Below are 13,148 nucleotides of genomic sequence, written 5' to 3'. Positions count from 1 at the left end.
TGTCGGCGGTCTCTGTCAGTCAACAGACGAGGTCGGCCTGTACGCTTTTGTGCTGTACGGGTCCCTTCTCGTTTCCACTTCAATATCACATCGGAAACAGTGGACCTAGGGATGTTTAGGAGTGTGCATATCTCGTCTACAGACGTATGACACAAGTGACACTCAATCACCTGGCCACGTTCGAAGGTTGTGAGTTCCGCGGAGCGCCCCATTCTGCTCTCTCACGATATCTAATGACAAATGAGGTCGCTGATATGGAGAACCTGGCATTAGGTGGCAGCAGAATGCATCTAATACTAAAAACATATGTTTTGGGGGTGTCCGGATACTTTTGATCACATAGTGTATGACAAGTGAGAGCGAGACAATAAACTGGCCTATTCTTTTCAGTCTCTATACATCATTTTTGCATACGTAGTACTATTGCACTTCTAATATACGTAAGAAGGTAGCACGTGTGTATTGTCATAGCTTTTCTTCAATCACAGTCCAAAAATATTCGTGCTTAGCCTCAAGAGACGGTGCTGTTCCACTTCATTTCATCCTGCAGTCACAAGGAAGTGCTGGTAACAACTCCAGCCAGGTGTACATTTAGTGCAGGGAAAAACGTAGGCGCCTTATTGTCTCTTATCTCAATAGTTGAACTATCCATCAAATCTTAATCGTGACACACATTTTTCCTTATTCTCTGATTTCGACAGCGTTAAATAATCAAACAAATGAAACACGATGTAAATTATTAAGGGATACAAACAGCTGTGGTGCAGAATTTCCATGAAAATAAGTGATCAAATATTTAATATGTTTCTGTAATTCCTTCATGTTGGCTCGTTTCCACAAAGACGTATTTATTTGTTCCGTAGTGTTATTGCAAGGATGTAAAATAAAAATAACCTTAGCTTCTTTAAGTTCTCACTTACTCACACTGCCAAGATTGCTGTTCTGCATTCATTATATCTTACTGAGATGACTTCTTTTTATTGCTGTCTGTAGTTTTCTAATTAATGAAACATATGCTGGACATCTTTTTCTGTATGAATAATTAACGGGCTGACACACATTGCCTCTCTAATGATATATGTCAAAAGGACACCACGGATTTTTTCTGATAACTATTATGTTATAAAAGTAAATTCTTAAATTTGCAGGCGAAGCTCTCTTTACTTAATGTATAATAAGTTTACTACAAATTCATGAAAGCAGCGATAAAATATGATACACACACAGTCACCAATAAAACCTTTTAAATTAGCTGGTATGGAATCAGAGATATCTTTATCTTCGAAAGGTGATCACAGAACGCTGGTTCATAATGCTGTAGGACACTGACAGACCAGTACTTTACCATACCATATTCATCTTTGTTGCAAAGCAATAATTCATTTCTTTTCAAATCCTGAAATTTACGTCCACATGAAGCCTGGCTTGTCTTATTTCATAATAATTGTTAATCTGTAAATTATCTTTTAAGTCTACAAGAAACCACACAATACTGACATCACAAGACTCATCACGCCATCTACATATCCACGAAATTGTTATACACGATTAATTCACGGTGCACACGGAAAAACATTAGTATTAGAACAAAAATATACAAAGCAAAAACATGATCAGGGTTTGACGCAGGATGGTTGGCGGTGGAGGCTTCTGTCGGTCGGGCTTTCTGGCTGCAGTCGTCCCAGAGAAACAAAGCTGTCAAAATAAACAGTTTATTTCACTCAGACATTTGCACTCTGACGACGTGGAAGAATGAGCAAAGCTCTCTTAGTATATGATGAGGACCGCATGTATGGCGACGTGAGAGCAAGTGCCCACCTGACTGGTTTGCGACACACTTGCCCAGTATGAAGCACACGAACAAGTTACGTGAGTCGCACCATTAGCTCATGGTAACAGGGGCTCTCGAAGTTGGTTGCAATTTTTTCAAAGGTAGCCAGCATCCCAGTGGACAACAGTGATTTGGCAGGTGATTGTAGAGGCGCAGTGGTGCCTGCACTGGCGGCAGCAGAAAATTGTTGCTGTGCCTAGGACTCAACTTGAAGCGACCCTGGGCATGAGTCCTACTCAATCATGGAGTGGGTCGGGGTGGGATTGGTGATTAGCGCAGGGAGTAGATACAGTGACGAAGGCCCGAAATTGTGACTGTCATGCCCCCCCCCTCCCCCCGCCCGTCAGGCGTAGACTCCGCATCGTAGTACCATTTCTCGGCTGCAAACGAATCTGATACAAAATGACAGCTATGTATACCGGGTAGTAGCGAACGTGTTATGCCAATGCCCCGCTTCTAGTCGCCTTCTTGATGACACCACTCAAGCTCCTCAACCTCGTCAATGGAGAAATTGCCTTGTCTGTACTGCATTCATAGCTATGCTGGCAGGTTTCACTGAACCAGGTATAGCCCATCTCGCAATGAGTAAACAGACCTCTTACTGTAAAAGACATGCCAGCTCATTGCCCTTGCCAGTTGCTCGCAAAATAGTTGTGAGAAACTATTGACTTTGAACGGCTATATCTGTCAAATTACTGATCAAACTGGCAACAACCTGTTAAAATGATCGATTGCAGTCTCGAAAGCTGTAGATTATGTTTCACGAGACATTGCTGATCAGCCATAACTACCTAATAGCCGGTATGTCCAACTTTGACACGGATAACTGAGGCGAGGAGTCATGGCATGGAAGCACTGAGTTCCTGGTAGGTCTCTGCAGAGAGCTGGGGCCACATCTGCACAAATAAGTCACTTAATTTGCGAAAAATCCTAGGAGGGGGACGATGAGCTGTAACGCCACACTCACTCACATTACAGATGCGTTCGATCGGGTTCAGATATGGCGAGTTGGGGGGCCAGCACATCAGTTGCCACTCGCCACTATGTTCCTTGAACCACTCCGTCACAGTGCTGGCCTTGCGACATGGCGTGTTATCTTGCTGAAAAACGCGACTGCTATTGGGACACATGATCGTCATGAAGGGGTGTACGTGTTCTGCAACAAGTGCACCACACTCCTTGGCTGTCATAGTGCCTTGCACGAGCTCCATGACCCATGGAGGCTCACGTGAATGTTCCTAGAGCATAATGGAGACGCCGCCAGCTTGTCTCCCTCCCACGGTACAGATGTCAAGGAGCTATTTCTCTGAAAGGTGACGAATTTCCGCCCTCCCATCGACATTATGAAGAAGGTATCGGGATTCATTAGACCATGCGCCAACGTCCAGTGCCGACGATCACGTGCCTATTTCAATCGTAGTTGCCAATGTTGTGGTGTTAACTTTGGCACACGCTTAGGTCGTCGGCTTCGGGGGGCCAATCGTCAGGAATGCTCGGTGCACACACATTTGTACTTTGCGCAGCATTAAAGTCTGATGTTAGTTCCGCTACAGTTCACCGCCTGTCCTGTTTTACCAGTCTGCCCAGCCTACTATGTCCGAGATCTGTAACGAGGGATGGTCGTCCAAACCCACGATGTATGGGCGTGATGTCACCTTGATTTCGCCACTTATTGAAGACACTCATCACAGCACTTCTCAAACACCCGAAAAATCGTGCAGTTTCCAAAATGCTAGTGCCGAGCCTCCGGGCCAACAAAATCTGCCCTCATTCAGACTCAGATAGATCGCGCGGCGTCCCCATTCTACAGGTACAAACGGTCAGCACACTCACTAATGCAACATACACCGCGTGTGTGTCTGGTTACAGTAATTCCTCGCCAGATGACGCTGCTGTCGCCCGGACAGGTTTATATTGAGAGTAGGTAGGTGGTCATAATGTTATGGCCGATCAGTGTATCTCTGTGTGCAGGTTTCAGCTGTCAAACTCACCTCCTTTGCCGCGTAATGATAATTGAGGCTGGAGCCCTAACAACCACCAGTGCCCTCTCCCCTACCATACCGTCTGCACAGATAAAAGTGTGGTATTATATGTATACTCTATGGAAGCTACGTGACTCAAAACAATGGTCCTCTATAGAGAACAGTGAACTAAATCACCTGTTGCTCAAGTAAATTCAATTAATTCAGTAATACGTGACGGTCTCTTTGTATACTACAAATTTTCGTGGGCCTTTAGCTGTATTCATGTACGGTATTTTAACATTAGTATACTGTATACACAACTATGTGCTGTTTTGATATTTCCCCTATGTAATATTCAAGAACAATTGTGCACGACCAATGGTCTAAGTTACTTCAACTAAACCTGGCCAAGTTTTACCAAACTCTACAGCACTTGACAATTTCAGTACAACCAAGGCATTAAAACGAAAATTCTCACAACTGTCCAGTACTGGAACATTACGATCAAAACATTATCTGAACATAAACATTTTAGTTTAAAATAGTTTCTTACACAAGCACACTTTTAATACTTGGCAAAAGCAAGGTTTCTTGCGGTACCATCGCCTGATCAATGGCGCCTAATGGATAAGACGTGTTCAGGAACAGCACCTGTTGCAAAATCTACTGATATATACAGGTTTCTTACCAGCTTAATACAGTACACAAAAATAACAGCTCAGAACTCTCTTTGTGGCAGTTTCCTGTGCATGAATTTACAACTAACTAACTTGTTAAACTCCACACAACTGACTGCGGAATGGTAAACCCTTAACAGGAAACGCTCGGCCTGTTCAGAATAAAGCCCGAATGTGACAGAGCATATGACTCTATTTAAACCCACACACCGGCACATTAGCAGGGGAGACATTAACATGTAATTCCATAAGCCAATACCGAGGCTCAAACGGTACAATTCAGTATATCAGTTAAACAATAAGCCTCCACGAATAGTCTCTAATAAGCTGATGCTCGATCTGTGAGTCCCCTTAGAGCTCAGCATAAAATAGCTCCGTTTAAAAGTTAGAAGAAAGTGCTTCATCATTTATCCGCACAAACTGATATGATTAAGGCAGCCACCATGGATTCCTAGCAGGACGCGGTGCTTGCTCCCCTGCACAGCTACCTTGCAGGCCAGCAACAACACGTCTCGTCCTCCAGCGTAACTTGTGATCGCCGGTTTCAGACCATTAGCCTCGCTGTTTGTCCATACCCGGCAGAGTCACTACTGCTCTCAAAATTCCTTGCCCGACGTCCTCCAAGGTAATACGAGAAGACATTACGAAACTATAGTAAGTTGAACAGGTCACTGTCAGTGGGTCATAAAACCGACTGATAAATCTAGTAACAGACACGGATCAATAATTAACTATTTGGATACTCAAGATAATCCTCCTCCGTCGCTAAGTGGCCTGCGTAGATGGCTACCATGCGGGGACCCAGGTTCGATTCCTGGTACTGCGAAGGACTTTTCCTTGGTGGAGGGAATGGTATGGCATGCACTGAGCCTCATCATGCCACATGAATAGCTGCTTGATCGAGCAGTAACTGCTCCACAGTCTGCAAAACAGCCGGTAGAGCGGTGTGCTGACCACATGCCCTCCATACAGTTCCCGCATGACGCTGAAAGGCAGAGGATGACACGGCGGTCGGTAGACACGCCTTGGGCCTTCACGGGGTGGCGAGGAGCTCGTTTATACTCAAGGTACGCGAGCTATTCAATATTATCTTTTGTGGAAATAAAGGAAACAAATTAATGAAGCCAAATACCAGAAGAGATGAATTATGGATGTGTGCCCCATTCCCTGCTGTTGCCCAGAAACTACTCCTCAACAAGATAATTAGACCTATCCACAGCATATATCCACCCTCCAATCGGCCTGGTTTCTCGTAAGAACGTTGTGGCTGAGTACTTAAGCCTTGCGGTTCATAACTTTTTTCGTCACCTATGGATCCTCTATCTTTACCGCAATCACTTTCTACACTCCTCCAGGAATATCTTTCAACTGAAAGGAAACGATTTACAATGTCAATCACTGTCTCATTATCATTTTTGATTGGAAGGAGGCTATTGAAGAGCATGTGCTTATCACCAGGGACCTTTAATCTGAATTCTGCTTACAAGGTGGCTATATTATTTTTCCTCATGTAAGACTGTGCAGTTTTTGTTCGCGCAATGTCGGAAGGGGAATTAAAAGAAAATCACTGCTTTCATAAGTGTTTAAAAGTAAATGAGTTCACCCGTGCCGTAACAACTCCATAAGCACGAAAATAACTCCCTTGATAAAATAACACAAACACTCACATGCGTTATACGCAGTGACGTATGCTTGTGTAACAAACAAAAACGCAAATATTACGTTTAGAAAGCGACAGAACGGAAGTCCACGGATCACTTATTTAACACAAAGCTTTTTTACGTAAAATAACTCTACTTCAATAAAACCACTGCGCGTCTAGCTCTAACGTGACTCTCAAGCTGAATCATATTCTCACAGCAGTGTGTGTAACTAAAGAATACTATTCAGTGCACAGTGAGTGAATGATTGCGTAAGAAATACTTACGCTATACCATATGAAGTGAAACTGCATTGAGTGCTTCATTCAGAAGATCTAATTTAGCACTATTTAGTCTGATAACAGATAAGGAAGGGGAATTTGATAAAATACAATCAGCGATCCTTACGAGAAATTCATGGGTCTGTTATATCGGATTTGAGCTACAACCACTTCCTAATCAAACATATTACATATGTGGCAGTAGCGCTAATCCCGTCGCTTGACACACTCCACCTCCGAGTTCGAGTAGGTACTCAGCTTTTCGCGTTGTGTAGTGTCACCGATGTACCGCGAGTACCTCGTTTCGGAGAAATCTGCCTCCTCTAGAAGTAACTACTGAGGAAGGGGTCCTCCGTCGATGATCGCTGTGGCTGTAACGGCTGAGACACGAGCCATAATACAGCTGAACGGCAGCTGGTGAGCCACCACACGATCCAGAACCATCTCCTCTCCATGGGGTACAGAAGCACCAACTCACAAGTCTATTTTCGATCACCACAGGTTACAAGCTTTAGCACAGACGTAGAAAATTGCCAACGTACAGTCAGATCTAGGAAAGAATTTTCGTGGACCGTTTAGTTGTCATACGCGTTGCTGGGAATACCCTAGAAAACAGAGGCAGCAGCGTAACCGTCTTATCAACAGAAACATGTCGCGCCTGTTGGTCTAATGGTAAGGTGCATGCCTAGAAACCGAGAGGTCGTGGGATCGAAACCCGTCCGGGACATAGAAATTTCCAGTCTGACTTTAATGTTGTCTTCACCTTTCAGTGATGTGAGGGGTTGCCAGGACCGACACGTGGTTCGGATTCCACATTAAACCGTAGGTCCCCTTTCCCTGGGGTAGATTATGGACGCGCAGGTCGCTGATGTGGTGTCTAGAAAAGGAGTTGATTGTATGAAATGCAGCAATTACTTCAAAAAATGGTGCCGAAGCTGATGTCCGTAGGGAACATTTGCGGATATCAGCAATGACAATTACCTTGTCGTTAAAAGTTAAAGGACAATGGTCACCGTACCGATTTTCGTCTGTTTGCAATACATGCCATAATAATTACGGTTGATGTCCCCATTATTGCCCATTTTGGACGAAGTGCCATTATATTTAGTCTTGGGTGCAATATGCAGTATACTGGAAATGGTAATTCCGTTGTTCACGTTTGCAAGGCCCTTTTTCCTGGTTTTATACATGTCCGCTGCTTCGCTTGTGTAGACAGTATTGTCTGCACAGATTCTGTACGTTGTTCATAAATCTTCTAAACTTTTCACGCCAATTAAGGCCTGTCTTTTCCAAATGTACTTCTGATTTATAGGCCTTTCCGGCAGCTGGAGTCCAGAGTTTTTGTTAATTATGGCTTTTGCGTTCTTTGTATCTAGCCGGGAGTGAAAAACCAATATTTGAAGATTTAGCTTTAAACTTTTTAATATAACGAAATGTTTTCTTTACAATTTTCATCCTCTGTTTCACCCCCTTAGGGGCTGAGTTTCCGAAAACAGTGAAACACGTATATTTTCTTCTAATAGAGAAGCCAAGTACAAATTTCATAGATTTAGCCTTGAAAATGCTTTCATTACGTAATAATTTCATAAAACTTTTCATCTCCTATTTCACTTCCTTCAGGGATGAACCTCCAAAATCTCTGAAATACGTATTCTTTTGTTTCCAGCCGAGGAGTCAAATACCAATTTTCATAAACGTAGCCTTAAAAGGCTTTAGCAGTTATTAAAAAATTATTTATCTAAAAAAAAATTTCACTCTCTATTTGAATTTCCAAACAACAGTGAAACACAAATTTTTTCGTTTCTAAATGGGAAACCAAATATTAATTTTGATAGATTTAGGTTTGAAAACGCTTTCATAACGAAATGTTTCACAAGACATTCGCTCCCCTATTTCACTTCCTTAGGGGTTGAATTTCGAAAAACATTGAATCAAATATTTTTAAATTTTTAACCGAGAGGTCAAACATCAATTTTCATAGATGTAGCTTAAACAATACTTAAGTACTTAATTAACAATTATTTATTTTCAAAAGATCTGTCACCCACAATTTCACCTCTATAGGTGCTAAATTTCCATAAATACTGACAAACGTGTTTCTTTATTTCTGACCGAGAAACCAAATACCAATTTTCGCAGATCTACCTTCAAAATTGCCTTGATAGCGACATATTTTCAAGAAACCTCTCATCCCTGTTTCATACTGTTAGGGATGGAATTTACAAAAATCCCTTCTTAAACGATGCCTACAGTGTAAGATCAATACCATCACCAAATTTCAAGTTTCTATCCTTATCGATTTACTCTGGGCCGTAATGAGTCAGTGAGTAAGTCAGTAAGTCGGGACATTGCCTTTTACACACAGAGAGTGGTACCAGCTGCTGCTTACTTCTGACCCATTTATGTTTCGTTTACAGTAAAGGTGGTGACCTATGTAACTGCCGAAAGCTACCACAAAGCTATCTGGAGTATCTCCTACGATACTCCACGCATTGGAATCTTCGGTTCATGCTCTGAAATTAAATAGTGAACCTATCAATGTTCCTCTAAAATGTATTTATGAGTACCCAGTAAGAGGCTATTACGTTATTTTACAAGTGAGGCACATCAGCATGAATCGACATATATTCGATAAATAAACTGAACGACTAACTTCAAACAGTGTGCAATGTCTGACAACAACTTACAACATGACCTCTTTTTACATACCAGTGTTGTTCAATTATTACCCAGAAAATTTAGCAAAATTTGTTTCATTAATTACGGCAGGAAGTTGTAACTTAAGAAATGTGCGGATGTGGTTGCGAACGTAAATAAGGAACTTCCAGATACGCGTCTCCTTTCTTTTTTCTGCACAGATATTCAGCTGTTACTCACAAGATAGCTAAGAAGTTTCAGTTTCAAATTTTATAAGAACAAGAGGCGCTGGCTTCGAAGACGTAAAAAAATTTAAAAAAAATTCTCGGGCTGCAACAACAGCTAAGCGTTATCTCGCGTCTCAACTAGGTTGTTTGTGTTGGAGTGCTATCAGTCTCAAGGACTTCGCAGCCATCAAGAGCCGAAAGTTTCCCACTGTAATGCTGTTTGATCGTATCGTTAAACACGATTCATTTCTTTCCTCTTATATTGTGCCGTGCCTATCTGCAGATCTACGAGTAGAAACTAACGAGGCAAAAGTCAACGAACAGCTATCTAGATTTGTGCAATACCTCTTCCATTTTGACAAAAGATCATTACTAGACATAATGTTAACTTAACAAGTTGACCAAACACAACTGAAAAAAACTTCGTGGCGTGCAATTTAAATAAATAAAATGAACTTGACGATGTACGTAATAAGAAGCTGTGTCTCTTATACTTTACGAATATCGAGTTTCCTCAGTTACAAAATGGGAGTACATCACTTTCAAATACTAACAGTATAGTTCATATTACTTCGTTTTATTAATCTTAGACACTCCCTAACAACGCCTATAATCTTGTATTCTCGAATTTATTCTACTTTCATGCTGGAGTAGCCATTGCTCTCCTGCGTTTCCATATTAATTTAACACGTTATCACTGCCAATGGATGTTACTGATCAGCTTCTCGCAAATAAACGAAATCACTAACTTTTACTCTAAAAACTTATAATTTATTTTCTAGTACTCTTCAATTAATGTAAGACGTGATTGCACGCGACCACTTCTTAGTTCTAATGGGCCAAACACAATGGCTTTCCACTGACAAACCTGCACAGGCCAGTTGCACATAAGGCATTGTTGTTAAATAACAAAACAGTTCCCTCTCCGGAAAAAAGGCGCACTCTACTTTGAAAGTTTCAGAAACCATCCAAGCGTAAGGCACTGTACACACTGACATACAAAAAAGAGTGATTCTGGTACCTAGACACTGTTGAGCCGTAGTAAAAATTGCTGTTTTGAAAAGCGCGCCGCAGTGCGTGGTGAAAAGCAGTCGCCCTCCGTTGCTGGCGGTGGCGCCGCTGTGGCAATCGCAGCTTTGGTGTCTCCCTCTGGTGTGAAAGGGGAAAGGTAGCCTGTTTACGTGCATTTAAGGGGCGCGATGAGCTCGGCAAGGGGTCAGTCTGTCAGTCTCGGCGAGTCTGGTTAGTTGGTCAGCCGGATCAGTGTGGGACAGTCAGTGTCTGTCTGTTGTCTGGAGTGCTACGGCCGTAGCAGAACGCTGCCTAAATGGGGGACACAAAATGAAATTTGAGGAAACTGTTGTGATTGCCAACATTTCCGGTTTTTGGAATAGTGTCTATAAAGAGGCGATTGAAATTAAGTTGGCTGATGATTTAATCAACAGAGACAATGGGTTTCCTCTTAGCGAAACGTGGAATCCTGTATTATCTCGCATCAAAACTGAACGTTCTTCGGTGCGGCCTTGATTGCGATATATCGTTGCCAGCAGTGTTTCACTAAGGGCGGCGCCACCTCCCTGTTTTTGAAACCAGAAACCGTGATGGGCGGCGCATGCGTCGTGTACTGAACGGTGGCCTAAATAGGACGTCGAATTGCAATCTTGCGTCAGTTCTCAGCGGGACTCATCAGCAGAAGCAGCATTTCCTGAAGATGGCGAACAGTTGGATTTGCGAAATATCGGGTCAAGTTGATTTTAGGATCCGGCAGCAAACCCGAAGAGACTTTCAAGACTTATTACGCCGGGATAGCCTACGTAATCACTTCTTGAAATATGTTTTTATCTTACCTATCATCTTGCGAGGCGGTGTATGTGTAATGTAGAGCATGTTGTACACTTTATGTAAGTCTGAATTTCATGGGTTTTATTTAAATAGACATTTTTGTAAAGTTGCCACCCTTCCACCGTAAGAGCCCTTTTAAAAACAAATTGCATTTTTGGTGGAAAATAAGTTCTTAGTGTGAGTGTTTGTACCATTTCCATCCCTCTTACGGGGTGCATAGTTAATGTGTTTGTGTGAGTTGTTAAAAATTTTTAGTTTACAATAATCCGGTGTGTTGCAGATTTGCAACAGTGTAGTTTTCAGAGGTCGTTGTGAGCGGTCGTGACCTACGGCCATGTTGAAAGGGGGCGGAAGCTTCTCAGCCCGAAGGCTCCTACTGTACCAAAAAAAATTTTTTTTTATTCTGCCTCTGAATAAAAAAAAAATTTTTTTTTATTCTGTTTCTGAATAATTGTAATTTGATATTTCGAGGGTGCTTTTGTGCTTATAATTTTAAAACTGTTTTGAAAAAGTTTTTAGGAATAAAATTCACATTTGTTAAACTGTAACTTGATATTTCGAGGGGACTTTTCTGCTTACAAATTTTTAATCTGTTTTTGAAAAGGCTTTTATGAATAAAATTTCCATTGGCTGAAATTTAATTTGTTCCCATCAGTTACTCCTTGGCAACTACTTCCACGCTCACATAGTGTGTTAATGTTCTTGATGAATCGCTGGTAAATAAAGTAAATTCTTTAAGAAAAGATTTTGAAAGTAAATTTTCACGGATCAATTGTCTATAGACAATCAAGCGATTATGTACGTAGACAGTCGAGAGACATATCTTCGTCTATAGACATGCATTTGCAGCAGGGCCTCAGAACTTCAGTCTCCTGTTTGAAATGGGAGGCATGAGATATTTCTAGTGTGGACTTAATTGGTACACGATGCCTCAAGTCCCGCCCTCGAAAACGCTTCGTCGGTTTTTTATTACTTTTCTTTTTATTGAATGAAACGGCAGGGTTCCAGACACCTTTTCAAGTCGCAAACATATACTGAAGCGACGAATGAAAATTTTTACCAAGCGTGGGATTTCAATCAGGGTCTCCTGTTCACCAGGGAGATGAACTATTCCACCCTAGCACAGGCTTTGCACAAGTGCACGGACTACCCTGCACGTCTCCTTCATCAATCCAAATTCTCGTTCATGCCTCAGTCCTGTTGGTATTTCCCTTGTTTTTCTTATCGTCAGCATCACTTATCAAGATATGATCAACGGAGAAAGTGTTACAGCTGATTGTCGATTTTCACAAGGCTGGCGGAAAGCGGGCCAAAATATCTGAAGTATCGGTGATTGATGTTGAAGAAAATATTCACAATTTGATAATTGCTTTTCACGCATAGCTTTAAAAAATAATCATTCGAAGAAATTTGGGGCTTCTCCTGTAAACAACGTTCCGTTTGCGTAGGAACACTTGCTATTTCTTCTGCAAGATTGAGAATCAAGAGTAAGCAGAAACACCGACCATGATGAAGAAGGCAACAGAGTAGAGTGACGCACTGAAGACAATGTAAGTACTTCACAAATATATTTTTATTTAAATTTTGTGCTTGAGTATAAAGTTGAAAACAATGTTATTCACATAGAGTATTTAAAATTAATGATAACAATCTAATAACTGGAAAATATTATTTCGGGTGTTTGTAGAAACGGTTTCAAAATGATTGTTTTAAATCGCATGTACTGTTACGGTGTTTAGGATGGGATGACGATGAGCAATCACACAACACAGATTACGATATAGCATACTTTTATTAGAAGGACCGTACATGTCAGAAGCATCGAACTTAACAAACTCATAAAGCGGACTAACGGTCACACAGCTTTATATGGGTTCCCATTTGATCACCAGCGATGATGTTTTTTGACGCAGTGTTCCAGCAATCGTAAGTTATCTGGACTCCTAATTCAGTAAACTTCGTATTGTCTTGGAATCTATCCCTGACTTTCAGAGTAGGTTTTGGTAGAATTTGCAGTACTATTCTCATCCAGTTGCTTCCTCCAAATTG

This window comes from Schistocerca nitens, chromosome 1 (assembly GCF_023898315.1).
Source record: "Schistocerca nitens isolate TAMUIC-IGC-003100 chromosome 1, iqSchNite1.1, whole genome shotgun sequence".
Classification (NCBI taxonomy): Eukaryota; Metazoa; Arthropoda; class Insecta; order Orthoptera; family Acrididae; genus Schistocerca; species Schistocerca nitens.
The sequence above is the reverse complement of the archived record's forward strand: the minus strand, read 5'-3'. Positions refer to the sequence as shown.